This window comes from Diabrotica virgifera, chromosome 4 (assembly GCF_917563875.1).
Source record: "Diabrotica virgifera virgifera chromosome 4, PGI_DIABVI_V3a".
Lineage (NCBI taxonomy): Eukaryota > Metazoa > Arthropoda > Insecta > Coleoptera > Chrysomelidae > Diabrotica > Diabrotica virgifera.
Genome location: NC_065446.1, coordinates 98,092,577 through 98,109,459, shown reverse-complemented (window position 1 = coordinate 98,109,459; position 16,883 = coordinate 98,092,577).

The following is a 16,883-nucleotide window of genomic DNA, read 5'->3' as shown; positions in this document are numbered from 1 at the left end:
TTTTCAAAAAAAAATTTCTGTTTTCTGACAGCAGTAAATAAGTTACATACATTCTTCTTTCTGTCTCAATTGATTTAATTATCTAATAAAAAATAATTTGGAACACCCTGTATAAATAATTGTGGTAATGTTTATATTGCTGAATAGAGAATTGAATACCCTTTCAAATGAGCTATCACATGACCCCTACGCTCATTTAAAAAATCATCGATTACGTCATCACGCCCATATAGATGACGTCATTAGTATTATATATATGCCAAAAAATCGTAATATAAGAATAAAAATCGACCTGTATCGGGATTTTTCCTTAAAGCAGCTCATTTACGAAATAATGAATTTATGCGTTATTTTATGGACGCACTGTATATATTTCTGTTATTCATTTCCAAATATTTTCATGTCTGCTGTTATTTTTCTTACTGTTGTTTTTACCAATCATTCCTTTCTATTTTTCTTTGTTATCGTCTATTATATTTTTCTTTGTTTTCTTATAGCTCTTTATGGCTATTTCTTGTTTTTTACTTCTGTTTTCAATTCGCTGTTCCAGTACCTTGCCCTTTTGCTCATATTGCTATATGTTTTAATACTTGTTTGAAGGTATTCCATCGAATTCCATTAAAGCGGAGCCAATCTCGAATGATTGGACATCTGCTGGAAACAGATTGGACATCTGATTGGAAATTTTTGAACACTGCACTCCACAAATGATTACTTTCAATAAATCAAAATCAGAATAAAAATGACTAGAGCAAATTTCAACAAAATGATTAGTGCTTTGCACGAGAGACTTGAAGTTGGAGCTAAGAGCTAGGTTGACCACTTGCTACGTATGCTCCATTTTATTTTATGGAATGGAAGCTTGGATCTTGTATGTGACATAAATGAAAAGTAATTCTGATAATTGTGAGTGTATAAAAGAATTCTGAAAATATGTTGGACATAACACTTCCCAAACCAAGAAGTTTTGAAAAGGATGAATAAAGGAAGCGAATTCTTAAATACAATTAAAACAAGAAAATTTAAATATATCGAACATATTGCAAGAAACAAAGCATAGAAAGGCGTAGAATATCATGGCTGCGCAACCTGAGAGAATGGTACGGATGTATATTATCATGATTGCCGACCTTCTTCGTGGAAATTACATTTGGAGAAGAAGAATACCTTGTAAGTTTCTTCCTCGTAGTCTTTTCTCACTTGTACTGTTTTTTATTACTTTTTTTTTATAAAATATGTAGTCTAACTTGCGTTTCGCCGACGACACTATACGATCGTCGCTTCGTCGAAAAAACGATCAAATATATTACAGAAATAGTTCAAAATGTAAAGGATTAACACTTAAAGTCAGATAAATTAATCAATAAAAATCGTGGATGACAGGAAAATATTCTGAAATTAATGGACGAAAAAGAAAATCCAAATATGACCCAGAGAGATTAAAACGATAAATATAACAATAAGAAGGACAATCAGAGAAGCAATGGAAATATGTTAAGAAATTGGAAACTCCATATAGTCCATGTGGTGAGACCGCTCCTGTCTGAAAAAAATTTCTGATTCGGCTTCTTTGTGGATTCCTATTCAAAAATGTCCCCTTTAAACAAGTCTGAAGGGTGTCAGGCGGAATTTTTGGGCAGAAATTGTTTAAATTTTTTTTTAAACAAATACAAAAGATCATGTTTTTTTGCTCTGGAACATATATTTTTAGATTTTTTGGGTCAATATAAACAAGAAAGGTATCTTGTAATTTTTCTCAGAAATTGATAGTTTTGGAGTTATAGGCGATTTAAAATCTGAAAAATTCGAAAATACGCATTTTCGAGGCTTAAAAACTCATATTTAAATTAGCATTTTTGAGGTTGCCAGATACTTAGATTGAAGACTGAACATTTAGCTTCAATATTCTGAAGAGTGATCGCGTCTAACTTTAATTTATACCGTTGTTTTTTAATTGTTAAATATGCGTGTTTATCCGATTTTTTTGCCGGTGCGGCGCGCTACATTTCAAAAATCTCCTATTTTCATCCGAAAAATATTTTTTCTAGATTCTTTGGGACATTCTAAATAAAATAAGTTTCTTGACATTTTTCTCAAAAGTTAATAGTTTTTAAGTTATAAGCGATTGAAAATCCGAAAAACGACAAAAAACGCATTTTCGGATATTAAATCGCTTATAACTTTAAAACTATTAACTTTTGAGAAAAATGCCAAGAAACTTATTTTATTTAGAATGTTCCAAAGAATTTAGAAAGAATATTTTCGGAGATAAATAAAAGATTTTTGAAAAGGAGCGCGCCGCACCGGCAAAAAAATCGGATAAACACGCATATTTAACAATTAAAAAACAACGGTATAAATTAAAGTTAGACGCGATCACTCTTCAGAATCTGGAAGCTGAATAATTAGTCTTTAATTTAAGTATCTGGCAACCTCAAAAATACTAATTTGAATATGAGTTTTTAAGTCTCTAAAATGCGTATTTTCGCATTTTTCAGATTTTAAATCGCCTATAACTCGAAAACTATCAATTTTTGAGAAAATTTACAAGATACCTTTCTTGTTCAGAATTACCGACAAAAAAACTCAAAAATATATGTTCCGGAGCAAAAAACGTGATCTGTTGTATTTGTTTAAAAAAATTTTTTAAACAATTTCTGCCCAAAAATTCCGCCCGGCACCCTTCAGATTTGTTTAAAGGGGACATTTTTGAATAGGAATCCACAAAGAAACCGAATCAGAAATTTTTCCAGACGGGAGCGGTCTCACCACATGGACTAATAGTAAAAGTACGATAGTTGTAATGTACAAATATGTACGATAGTTACATAGAAAAATTAAAGAACTCACATGTGGCCTAAGACGGAGACAGAAAGGAAATCTAATTCATTATGATGGAAAAATCACCTCGACAAATGCGAACTGAATAAAATGAGAAATTGTAAAAAATATCTAGAAAAACTGTTGGAATACCAATGTGATAACACCTTCGAGGGAAAGAAAGAGGTAAATGATGGACAGAATATATTACAACAGAAGTATATTCAGCAATAACACAGCTAAAGCGTAGCAAAGTAGCAGGCCCTGGTAATATGTATATAAGCAGAACTACTCAAACTAATGGACAACAAATCGATAGTAACAATCACTAAGATACCCAATAACATTTATTAAACGCTGGAAAAATACCAACAGAACGGCTGAAGCCTGAGTTTATCGCACTTCCAAAAAGTCCAGGAGCCAAAAAATTTAAAAAATACCATACGATGAGTCTGACAAATTATTTCCTAAAACTGCCTCCAAACTCAAGCCATAATAGAATTTAAAAGCTACCTTTCTGAAAATCAAATTTCCCCCAATCAGTTTGGGTTCACAAATAATGCTGTTTCTACGAGAGAGGCGTTATTCTCAATAAGTCTTATTCTAGAGTTGAATGCATGTCTGTTGAAGATGATGCGAAGACTAAAAGAAGAAGGAATCAAGATTTGAAAATAATTAGAAACCTAGTAGCTTCTTTTTCAGAATAACTCACACCTCATCCTCATTCCTTAGGCCCTTGACAGTTTGTGGGAACATTATAAATGTAATAATTCACTAACTTAGGTACGAACAATACTAAAGGTACAGTTGGACTCATGGTTGGCTAAAACAAACCCAAAATCCTGATTATTTACTGCCAACATTTTCCTGGGCCCCGAACTATTACGGGATGATAGGTGGTATGATACGAGATTATAATATAATCATGACACATCAGGGACTTCTGGTTAATAAGACATGCAGTTATGAATCAGAAATAAATGAGGGAAGGCTATTAACGCTTCTTCTTAATCTTTGAGAAAAGAAGATACTGGTTTCAACTCAGATCTTTTACAAATTTTCAGATACAATCACGCCACGCCTAGGTTTGTGCGTTTTCCGCACAAATGATTTGGGTCGAGATAAAATTAAACCAAATCAAAATGTTCTCCCGCCCCAGCAGTCTTCCATCAAGTACTGAAAAGCGCCCCTATTCAGTTTAGAGCTCACCATCCATTCAAGGTAAAATCTGCATGGTTTTTTGGTATTGCAGTATGTCAAATTATTTTTGGAAATCAATAAAGTAACATCAAGTGCTATTTGTATCATAACTTATAGATTGAACAGCGGCTCTTTCATTAGCCGTTCTCAGAGATAATTGTGTCTCCGTGATGTCTTCATCATATACAGAGTGAGTCTGTAACTTGGAATAAATTTAATAGCTCTAATAGGTACTAATTGTTTTTTTGAAAAATTCTCAGACCTGTCGATTAGTATTTCAAATCAAAATTTTTTACGTACAATAATAATGTATAGAGGGTGTCCCAATTTAGAGATATGACGTCATCGTTGATTTTCTTAAATGGCAACACTGTCATTTTGATAGCAATTTTGATACGGTGTGTAAAGTTATACATAACTGCAAAATATCAAATTTTTACTCCCTACCATTTAAAAGTAATAAGAAATAACAAAGTTACGTCTGTAATTTGGAATAAATTCAATAGTTCAAATACTAATTGTTTTTTAAAGAATGCTCACACCTGTCCATTAGTATTTTAAATCAAAATTTTTAACATACAATAATAATGTATACAGGGTGTCCCAATTTAGAGATATGACGTGATCATTGATTTTCTTCAATGGCAACACTGTCATTTTGATAGCTGTTTTGATAGAGTGTGTAAAGTTATACATGTATGTCATAGCTGTAAAATATTAAATTTTTATTCCCTACCATTTACAAGATAATAAAACATGATATTAAATCTCTAAATTGGGACACCCTGTATACAATATTATTGTATGTAAAAAATTTCGATTTGCAATAGTAATCGACAGGTCTGAGCATTTTTCAAAAAAAACACAATTAGTATTTTAACTATTAAATTTATTCCAAATTACAGACAATTTTATTTCTTATTATCTTGCAAATGGTGGGAAATAAAAATTTGACATTTTGCAGTCACGTATAACTTTACACGCCCTATCCAAATAGCTATCAAAATAACAGTGTTGCCATTTAAGAAAATCAACGATGACGTCATATCTCTAAATTGGGACACCCTGTATACATTATTATTGTATTTAAAAAAATAGATTTGAAATACTAATTGACAGGTCTGAGTATTTTTCAAAAAAACAATCAGTATTTGAACTATTTAATTTACTCCAAATTACAGACTCACTCTGTATATTTGTTTAGTCTATTGGGAGTAACTGAATTTTCGATGCCATCTGATATTTTTACATTTACATTCTATTTCACATGCACATTTACATTCTCTTTACAATAAAACAAAACTGAATCCAAACCTGTGTAAAAAAAACTCATTGTTGGTGTTTTACTAGACTGGGGTACAGCAAACCATAATTATTTTTGCGTCATAATTAAATCACTCAGTTGATTTTCTACTCGATTTCTATATCTGGCTGACATCCAAACATTTACATCGATAGGCCAAAATGACTGGGCTTTTATAACCAACTGTAAAATTTCTGATGCGACGATCTTAGGCAGATAAAACTTATTTATATTTTATATCTATAAATACCAATAAAAATTAGAAAAGGAGTAATGATCTGTATTATTAACGACATACATGTGTGTCGGTATTATTAAGTATAGTACATTGTGAAAAGGAATAATTTAGAGAATATACACAACCAAACTTATATGAAAGTTCCAGATAAGAAAGGAGATACAGTTCCAGAAATTAAAAAATAATTTCGAAGGGAGCTATCTTTTCTCAAGAGCAGCAAAATTGCGGTTATATAGTACGGTGGTACAACCTACAGTACTGTATAGTAGTGAGTGTTTGGTTTTGAATAAGAGAGAAGAAAATACATTGAAAAGATGGGAACGGAACGTGCTGAGGAAGCTTTTCGGTGGTGTGAAAGTGAGACAGAACGAATGGAGAAGAAGGACGAATGCGGAGGTTGAAGAACTGTTTGGGAAGCCAGTAATCCGCCATATGGTTAAAACTAGAACTTAGCTGGCTCGGACATGTGGAAAGGAAGCCGGGGATGGGCGAAGAGTATATTATTAAGAGGTGAGGGTAGAAAAAGGGGGGGTCTATCGGGTAAAAAGTGACTGGAAGCAGCCAAAGAAGATCTACAAAGAGCAGGCGTTGTAAATTGGAAGAAAGCTGCTCTGGACAGAGTAAAGTGGAGAAAGGCAGTTGAAAAATTTCAAGCCATGTGCTCATGAGGCCTGCAGTGCCGTTATATATTATCTAAACTTATATGAAATCACCATGTATTTCAAACTAATATTTATTAAAAAAAAGTCGTTACGAAGAATAAAAGTTTGTATTGAAAATAAAAAAATCAATAAAATAATTAGATAGCACAACTCGGTACATTCTCGGGAAAATCTCTACAAAGCAGAAACCTCACATGGGAGGAAGCCAAAACTTTGGAGAAAGATGAATAGAAAGTAAAAACAGATTTCTCGCCACCTCACGGTAGAAGAGAACCGGATTATATATAACTCGGTACATTAAAATTTTTTTTGCTTTAATTGTAAATTGAACGAAAATAAGTAAACCAAGTTTTGCGTTCAAAAACGAAAAAATGCCTTAGGTGGGGTTATAAGAAGTGAAAAGAGGAAAGTTTATTGCTCTTGTGGTGCAAGAAATAATGTCTCAGAGGGACATAGCTGCAGTGGTAGGTGTAAAACAGGGCATTGTGTCCAAAAGACATGCTAGGTATCAGGAAGTAGCAGAGCTTAAAAATAGAGCAAGGAAAAGTCGCTAAAAAGTAACAACGTCTCGCTACTATCGTTTCATTTTCCGAGCAGCTAGAAAAGATCCAATTTCTCACCTGCAGCTCCAAGGCAGCTTTTAGGAGCTACAAGTTTAAGTTCCAGTTGAAACGATAAGAAATAGCTCGTGCCCAAGAAGTATACAACAGGAAATAGTTACGGGTTCCCGAGTTATCCAGGTTATCCAGGCAGCATAAGACGGTTCCTTTAACACCCAAACTGGAACATTAAGAATTGTCAAAATGTACCATTCACAGACGAAACAGTGTTGTATAAAATCAGATGACTGACGAATTCGTGTGCTTACTTGGAGGACAAGAAAGACAAACAAGAACGGAAGCTACCAGATCTGTTAACAGATATAAAAGAGAAAGTGTCCCATTCTGAAGAGGAACTATTGGTAAAAAACTCCTTTAATTTTCATCCAACCAACTTTGGATGATACAACGAATTATAATGCACCTTCACCTACTAGAAGAGTGACAGACTTCCTTGAAGCAGAATATACCACTGTTCTTGAGTTGCCTGCTTGCTCACCCGACCTTAAACCTCTGGAGAATTTGTAAGATATGTTTAAAAAAAATTAATCTCGCCGGTATAATCCACAAAACATCGCACAGCTAGTACAAGCTATTCTTAAAGAATGGAATCCACCACAACAAAATGTTGACAATTTGATTAGGAGCATGCGCACGCAAATTGAAGCTTGTATAAGGGCTAGGAGTGGTAACACTGATAAGTAAAAAAAGTATAAATAAATAAAAACAAAATAAGAAAATCTACGGTTTCGTTTTGATTAAAAAAATAAGAAAATCTACGGTTTCGTTTTGATTAAAATCTGTCTTCCTCCATCCCCCGATAACACTATTTCTAGGTCTATCTGTTGTCAAGGAGGCTCTAAGGAAGACAGATTTTTACCATTCAAATAAAAACAATTCAAACATTGTTTGTTTATAAGTTCTTGTCCTTCATTAGCCTATGGTACTTCTAGTATGTTTTGTTGCCTGCTAGTATTCGCTCCGTAACTCTTTCATTTCTCTTATTTTTGCCATTCACAATATTATTGCTCACAAATATTTAAATTGTTGAACTCTTTCAAAAGTGTAATTTTCTGTCTTGATTTCTCTCGCCTTGTTATCTTCTATATTGTGCTCTTCTAGAGCAGAGTAGATATTTTGTTTTCCCTTCATTCACTTCTAGACCTTTTTTCCGTATTTTATTTGCCAGGGTTGTTACTACTTCTTTTAATTTTCCATTGTCTCTTCCCATAAGAAATATGTCATCTGCATATGCTATTTTTTGTGTTGAGGATTGGGCTATAGTTCCTTTAATTTGGCTGGCCTTGACTGTTCCTTCTAGATTAGATTAGATGCTGTCAATAGAGTTTTAATAGTGAATATGGTAGATCTTCCAAATTCCTTCCTTCCTTTTCCGGCCATTTTATAGGTTATTTTGCTACTCCAATCCTTCTGCACTGTCTGCCTCCATTCTGTCATATCATTTGCACTGATCTTTGCTTCAGCCCAGGTTTCGCAACAGTATTAATCTCTTTCTCGACACTTCTTTTCCACGTTTCTACAGGTCTACCTGGTGTTCTCATGACCCAACCATCTAACTCTCTGTCCCTTGGTTTTCTGAGTAATTTTAGGTTTTTCCATCTCCATTAGTTCCTGGGTTGTTCTTCTGCGCCATTCCACGTTAGCCTCCTTTACACCACCAAAAATTTTTCTCAATATTTTTCTCTCCCAAGTTTTTAGCTTTTTTTCTTCTTTCTGGTTCATTGTCCAAGTTTCACATGCGTACAACACCGTTGGTCTCACTATTGTTTCATACGCTCGGATCTTGGCTGCCCTGGACACATTTTTTGCATTCAACAGTGCGTTTAATTAACCTACTGCTTTGCTATCTTTCAACAACCGTTTATCTATCTCTCTCTCTTCGTCTCCTCTATTTGTCTTACTCCAAGGTACTCAAATTCAGTTACCTTCTCAAATTTATAATCTTTGTCATTTGTCCTTAGAGTAATCCACTTATTTTCTCCTCTCATTTCCATATACTTGGTTTATAGTCAGGCCATATTTTTTTGCTTCTTCTTCAAATTGCTTTTTTGAAGTTCTACTCTTGAACGTGCCAGAAACACCAAGTCATCTGCAAAACCTATACACTGTTGTCTTCTGTTATAAATCGTGCCGCTTGTCTGGATCTTGGCTCCTCTAATTATCTTTTCTAGTACTAGATTAAATAAATCTAATGACAGGGGGCCCCCTTGTTTTAATCCTCTGTTGACGTTAAACTGATTTGAAAAACTGCCTTCTATCATGACTTTATTGACTGTGTTGGTTAACGTCATTTTAACAAATCGTACCAGTTTCTCTGATATTCCTAGTGCTCTCATTGCTTCATATAGACCGTTTCGTGAGATGGAGTCCTAAGCCTGTTTAAAATCGATAAACAGCATGATATGCAAGCCTACATTTTGTTCATAACTATATTGCTTTGTAATAATTTTAGCAAAAAAAATTGGTCGGTTGTTCCTCTTCCCTGTTTGAAACCAGCCTGGTATTCTCCTATTATCTCTGATTTATAAGCTTTAAATCTAGTTATTATAATTTTTGTTAATACCTTATACACCAATTCTAACAGTGAGATTCCTCTGTAATTTTCACATATGGTATGGTCTTATCATCTTTCTTGTGAATTGGGCAGATGAGTGCTGTGTTCAATTGCTCCGGCATTTTTTCGTTTTCCCAAATTTTCTTTATTAGTCGAGCTATTTTTTGTTGCAGTATATTTCTTCCTACCTTTAATATCTTTGCTGGCACTCCGCTTTTTACGGCACTTTTATTATTTTTTAGGTCTTTTATTACTGTTAATATCTCCATTTCTGTCGGTGCTTGTGTTTGTTGTAGTTCCGCTTCTTGTATTTATGGTTCACAAGGGAAAAGTTTTCCTGTGGTTGGCTGTATACCATGTAATACAAAAACAGTAAAATCCTGTATAAAAGGTATATTTAAAAACCCTCAAAAGGGCCACATCAAAATCATATAGGATAATAGGACAAGATAGGACATCCGAACGATGACAAGACAGAAATGTGGATTGGATTTGACTTGTTTACATGTTGAAAGTATGGCGGCAAGTGACAATGAGATGGATAGGACTTCCGAACGATGACAAGACAGAAATGACAGTTCCACAGGAAGTTAAAAATTAACCTGTCATATTTAAAGACTAAGGTGTACAGCATGTTAAAATTAGAAATGATGTAACAACACACTCCATTCTGAAATTATCATTTAAAATTCATTAAGCTTCTTCTTCTTCTTGACTGGCTTTACAACTCGGGGTGAGTCTTCGCCGCATCCACTATGGCCCTCCATCGTCTGCGATTTTGCGCTTCGATTTGCCATTGTTGTACCCCAATCCTAGATAGATCGGTTTCAACATCATCCTTCCATCTTTTTCTGGGACGGCCCACTGATCTTCTACCGTCTGGTCTCTCGAAGAACACTGTCTTTAGCACTCTGTCTTCCTCTGATCTTACTACATGACCTGCCCATCTTATCCGATCAGCTTTTATATGTCTGACGATATTTTCAGTACCATATACAGTCACCAATTCAGCGTTGCGCCGCCTTCTCCACTCTCCTGTCAATTCATCTCTTTGAGGACCAAATATCATTCTGAGACTTTCCTTTCAAATATCAGCAATTTATTTATTTCTCGCTGATGTAGAGTCCATGTTTCACTCCCATATGTAACAACTGGGCGAATAATTGACATGTACAGTCTTAATTTAGATTGTCTTTTCAGCAGCTTAGATCTTAATAATGATGATAGGGAGTATAATGCTCTATTTCCCGCAGCTATTCTTGCCGAGACCTCTTTTTCTATGTGATTGTCCTCTGTGATTACTGCTCCCAGATATTTAAACTCTTTTACTACTTCGAAGTTGTGGTCATTAATATTTACCTTCTGCCTAACTCTTGGTCTTGGATTTTTGGTCACCAGCATATATTTCGTCTTCTCTTCATTTATTCGAAGGCCAGGTTACCTGTTTCCTCCTCGAGCTGTGAAAACACCTCTCTTACGTCTCTTGTAGAATAAGCGACTGCATCTAGATCATCGGCAAAGGCCAACAATAGTTTTGATCCTCGATTTGCGAATCCCCCTGTTAGTTCAGACGATATTTTACTTATTGCGTATTCTAAAGCCAAATTGAATAGCAATGGTGATAAAGGGTCTCCTTGTCTAAGCCCTGATGTTATACTAAATGGCATCGATGTTCTGTTTCCTATCTTTACCTGTGCATATGAGTCTGCCACGCACATTTGAGTGAGCTGCACTAATTTTCTTGGTATTCCCCTTTCTAGCATTGCTAGCCATAGTCTGCTTCTTTTTATCGAGTCATATGCTTGCTGGAAATCTACGAAGATTTGGTGTACATCTCGGTTGAATTCCCAGTTTTTTTCTAATATTTGTCGGATGGTAAATATTTGATCTATTGTTGACCTTCCACTTCGAAAGCCGCATTGGTAGTCGCCTAGAATATCTTCCGAATACGGAGTGAGTCTCTTTAGTAAGATAATTGATAGAATCTTATACGCTGTACTAATAAGCGATATGCCTCTGTAGTTTCGGAATTGCTCTTTATTTCCCTTCTTATGTATGGGTATTATAACGCTTCCATTCCATTCTCTAGGCATTTTCTGCTGTTAGTCCAAGTAATGAAGCTTAAAATAAGACAAAACCTCGCAATTTTTACAGAATGGATCGATTTACTTGAAAATTTGAGGATAAGTAATGGATAGTACAAGGATCAAAATTTATATGAGGCCGAAAGGCGCTTTTACCATGGGGGTGGTTGCCACCCCATGTAGGGGGTGGAAATTTTTTATTTCATTTTGACCGCAAAAGTTGGTAAAAACATTCATTTTAAGCAAAAAACGTTCTTTAAATTTTTTTGATAAAATTAATAGTTTTCGATTTATTCGCTATCGAAAGTCTTAGTTTTATATCGAAAAATTAATGTTTTTAATCAGTATTCTGCTAACAACTCAAAAAGTTTTTGTTTTATCAAAAGAACTTTGCTTAACAAAAATGTACCTTCTAAAAAATAAACAAAACCGTTGTTTTAATTTTCTGTAAGACTAATAGTAATCGAGCTATACTTTATTATATGTTAGCTGTTCTTCGTCAAATGCTAAATATTGTAGTTTCAAAGTCAAAAGACGGGAAAACTATGCATTTTTCAGAAATAACTTGTCCAAACTAAATAAAGTATTTAAAATATCTATCTCCTGAAATAAAAAATTAGTCTCTAGTTCAAAAACTAAGTGACTTATAATAAAAAGAATATCAGTCCCTATCTTTTTTCAGCGACAAAGTGATTGGAAACTTCCCCCTACTCACCACTCTAGTTAAAATTAGTTATTGACCTTATTTGGTCTTCTTAATTTATATATTATTAATGGGTTCTAGAGGTTTGACCGGCTTATAATGATTAGTTTTTAAAATAATTGAGTTAAAAGCGAATAACGAATTTTTATAGTTTGATAAAAAATACAATTTTCTTCATAATATAAAGATTAGCATCAGAGATACGAAAAAATATTTAAATATAAAATTTTATGTTATTTAATTCCCAAGAAGATAGTTCAAAAATAATTTTTCTACGATAAAAATTGAGTGAGCTATTGACAATTAAAACTTGTAATAACATGCAAAAACCACCTTTACCAACCCTTTAAAAGTCACCTCTTTTTGTGACTGAGGATTTTAAAAGGACTTAGCATCAATAGCCTTATAGATTTTATAAAAACCTACACAATTCTTTTTTAACAAACTTTCTAGGATAAAAAATAAAAAAGTTACGGTTAAAAAATCAAAATATTTAAAAAAAAGGAGAAATCCGTTTGGAAGCATAATAATGTAAGTTATCGGTGTTTTTATTCATTATTTATTCTTCTTTATTTATGTATTATTAATAGATTCCAGAAGTTTAACTGGCTTAGTATAATTAGTGTTTAAAAAAATGGAGTTAAAAACGAATAACGATTTTTTGTAGTTTGGTAGAAAATGCCATTTTCTTCAAAATAAAAAGATTAGCATCAGAGATACGAAAAAATGTTTAAATATGAAATTGTAGGTTATTCAATTCCCAAGAACTTGGTTTGAAAAAATTTTTTCTACGGCAAAAATTGAGTGAATCGTAAATTAGTATAATATCGAAAAACATTGATTTTTTCGATATTAAACTAACATTTTCGATAGCGAATAAATCGAAAACTATTAATTTTATCAAAAGAATACATAGAACATTTTTTGCTTAAAATAAATGTTTTTATCAACTTTTGCGGTAAAAATATAATAAAAAATTCCCATCCCCGAGATGGGGTGGCAACCACCCCTGTGGTAAAAGCGCCTTTCGGCATCATATAGATTTTGATCCTTGGACTATTCACTACTTATTCTCAAATTTTCAAGCAAATCCATCCATTATGTAAAAATTGCGAGGCGAAAAGCTTCGGTTCCTGAACTATGTTGCCATACTCTGAGAATAATGTCATACAATTTTTGATGTAAAACGTTTCCTCCTTTTTTTATCAATTCTCCATTTATACCATCATTTCCTGGTGCTTTGTGATCTTTAAGAGATGCTATTGCATTCTTTACTTCTTGGAGTGTTGGTGGTAGTATTTCCACATCTGCAGAATGAAATGTATTCTCTGATTCCTCCATCTCACTTTCAATATTTAGTAATGTTGTTCTGAAGCTATTTTCTTGTGGCATTTTTATAATCAAGTATATTCAAATGGGAAATAAGCCACAATTTTACCTAAAAATGATTTTATTAACGTTTCGACGCCCAAGTCGGGTGTCGTTGTCAAAATACAAAATAATACTAAATAAACAAAAATGCTGTTGCTTAGTAAAAAATTCTTCTAATAATTTATTTAATCTGACTCATTTATATCGGCAATTCAGACACGTATTGTACATTTTAAAGTAGACGACTTTAAAATGATATTGCCAATATTGATGAGTTGCGCTCCTGGGACGACTTTACTAAAAGATAGTTCATTCGATTACATGAAATCAATCCCAACTCAAGAATATCCGCCACAAAAAATCATAGCATGTGATCTGTCTTTAAAAAGACAACCAAATGCAACGGTGGCACTGAAATTCTCGCGTTAGAGATTCCATAGTAAATCACGAGGGAAAACCAGGAAAAACCTCGTGATACTATCCCGACATCGTAAGTATTTGGGTTTACATTTAGTTTACTCTCAAAACTAATACCAAATTCTGACTTGATATTTTAAATTTTAAATAATACTAAAATACTAAATATGTACTAACTCGATATGTTACTGATTTACTAATTGTGGTATTTTCTTTCTATTGACTTCCTCCTTTAATATGGGTAACCACATCCTACTGCATTCTACCGAGGAATTTGCGACACAATTGGTTTCATTTAGCATAATTAGAGCCGCTTCTTTGATTTTTCTCTTTTTACTATCTGCTTCTTTTAGGACTATACTTGAATCTCTCCACTGAACTCTATGTTCATTATCCCATGCGTGTTGACATATTTGAGATCTATCAAATTCAAAGACACCCGACTTGGGCGTCCAAACGTTAAGAAAATCATTTTTAGGTAAAATTGTGGCTTATTTCCCATTTGAATATACTTGATTATATTTAGTAAATTCCGAAAGTATTCCTTCCATCGCTCTACGATTTCTGTTTCCATCATTATCAGTTCACCTGCTTCATTTCTCATAGCTTGGTTACCCCAACATTTCCACCTTGTCTGACTGTCTTCACTTCCCTAAAGAATTTTCTTATTTGATTCCTCTCGCCACTTATTTCCATTACTCGTATTTGCTGTTCTATGTAGCTTCTCTTTTTAGTTCTGAGTAGTTGCCTTGTCTGTGCCCTCGTTCTGCGAAAATCTGCTTTGTTCTCATCTGTAGGGTTTTGTAGCATTTTCATTATTTTGTGAGTTTTTGTTTCCAGCATTTCTTCGCATTGTTTGTCAAACCATTTCTGTTTTGGGCGAGTCCTCTTTTTCCCAATGGTTTCTTTCGCTGCTTGTTCTATCACTGATGCCACTCGCTGCCATGCATCTCCTAGGTCTACATTTTGGTCTTCCTCTCCCAGCAATTGACATCCGTTGCTTATGGCTACTTGGTACTCCAGTTCTTTATTTGGTGTTTGAAGAGCTTCTATGTCCCATCTTTCTCTTTGTTCTTGTTGCTCCATCTTCTGTACTGATATTCGTGTTCTCAACTTTGATTTTACAAGAAAATGATCACTATCGCTGTCAGCTCCTCTCATACTTCGTGTATTAATAATGCTACTAGAGTGTCTTGCATCAATGAGGACATGATCTATTTGGTTACGTGTTCTTCCATCATTTGACACCCATGTGACCTTGTAAATATCCTTTCTTTCAAATTGGGTGGATTTATTAATCATGTTATTAGATATCGCGAATTGTGTTAGCCGGTGTCCATTATCATTTGTTGTATCGTGTAGGCTATGTTTACCAATTACTTCTCTTAAATAGTCTTCCTTACCTAGTTTAGCATTACAGTCCCCCATTACTATTTTGATGTCATGTTTTGGCGCTGCTTTATACTGTTGGTCTAGTAATTCGTAAAATTCGTCCTTCCTATCTTCTTCGGCATTTTCTGTTGGGGCATAAATTGAGAATATAGTGAGATTGAACTACTTACCTTTGAGTCTAATATAGCAGATACGTTCGTTTATTGGCTTGAAATCTATCACTGCCGTTTTTGATCTTTTTGCAATTACGAATCCACATCCGTATTCATGTCTGTTCTCACTACCCGACCAAAAGACTATAACATCTTCCATTTCTAAATTTTCCGTTGCTGTCCATCTTATTTCCTGTATTGCTGTTATATCCATGTTATATTCTTGCAGTTGTCTAATGGCTCTTGGCGCTATTCCAGGTCTGTACCAACTTAACACATTCCACGTACCTATGCAAATATCCTTATTCCGTTGCGTGTGTCGTTTATATCGAGTATCCGTCTTGTTCCGAGGCAATAGTTTCTGTTTCGTGGCTTCAAAATTTTCATATGTACGGGACGCCGGCCCATAGCACAACCCCCTTTTCGGAGGACCATTTCACGCGCTCTCGTCCGTTCCCTAGTAAAATTCATTAAGCTAGTTGTTAACATGAAAAATGTATTCACGTATACTGTAAGTGCAGTTAGGCAAACCACATTACACAAAAGTTTCGTATTCAATAACTAAATTCAGTAAACAAATCTTATTGTCAAGAGATCGATGATTAAAAAAAGCAATTTTGTGTTGATTTAAAGTTATCGAATTTATTTAACTTATTGGTAGCTGTTGGAGTTTGTGTGGGTAAGTGTGTAAGAAATCACAATGGGGGTAACTGAGGTGTAAAAATGTCTTAAATAATCTAGGGTATATGTCATTAAGAAAGCACAAGCTCAAACTTAGGCGACTAATTCTCCTCGCAGGCTGCCCGGATCCCTAAGGGTACAAAAAACAAAAACCCTAATAGTATGATGACAGTAGGGGCTGGGGGTATGAGATGTCTGTGAGGGAATTAGTGGGAAAGGAACATGAACGAGACCCAGAAAGAAAATTAGACTTTTGATTTGGTTTTACTAAAGATGAGTGTTATATTTGGTAATGAAAATACATTTAGTAATGATCTCTTGATAATAAGATTTGTTTACTGAATTTAGTAATTGAATACGAAACTTTTGTGTAATGTGGTTTGCCTAACTGCACTTACAGTATACGTGAATACATTTTTAATTATAACAACTAGCTTAATGAATTTTAAATGATAATTTCACAATGGAGTGTGTTGTTACATCATTTCTAATTTTAACATGCTGTACACCTTAGTCTTTAAATATGACAGGTTAATTTTTAACTTCCTGTGGAACTGTCATTTCTGTCTTGTCATCGTTCGGAAGTCCTATCCATCCTAAATATTTTAAACACCCATACTTAATGTAGCTTTTTAAACCAATGTTTCCTTGACGGACTTCTTTTACTGGGCTTTGAACCACATATT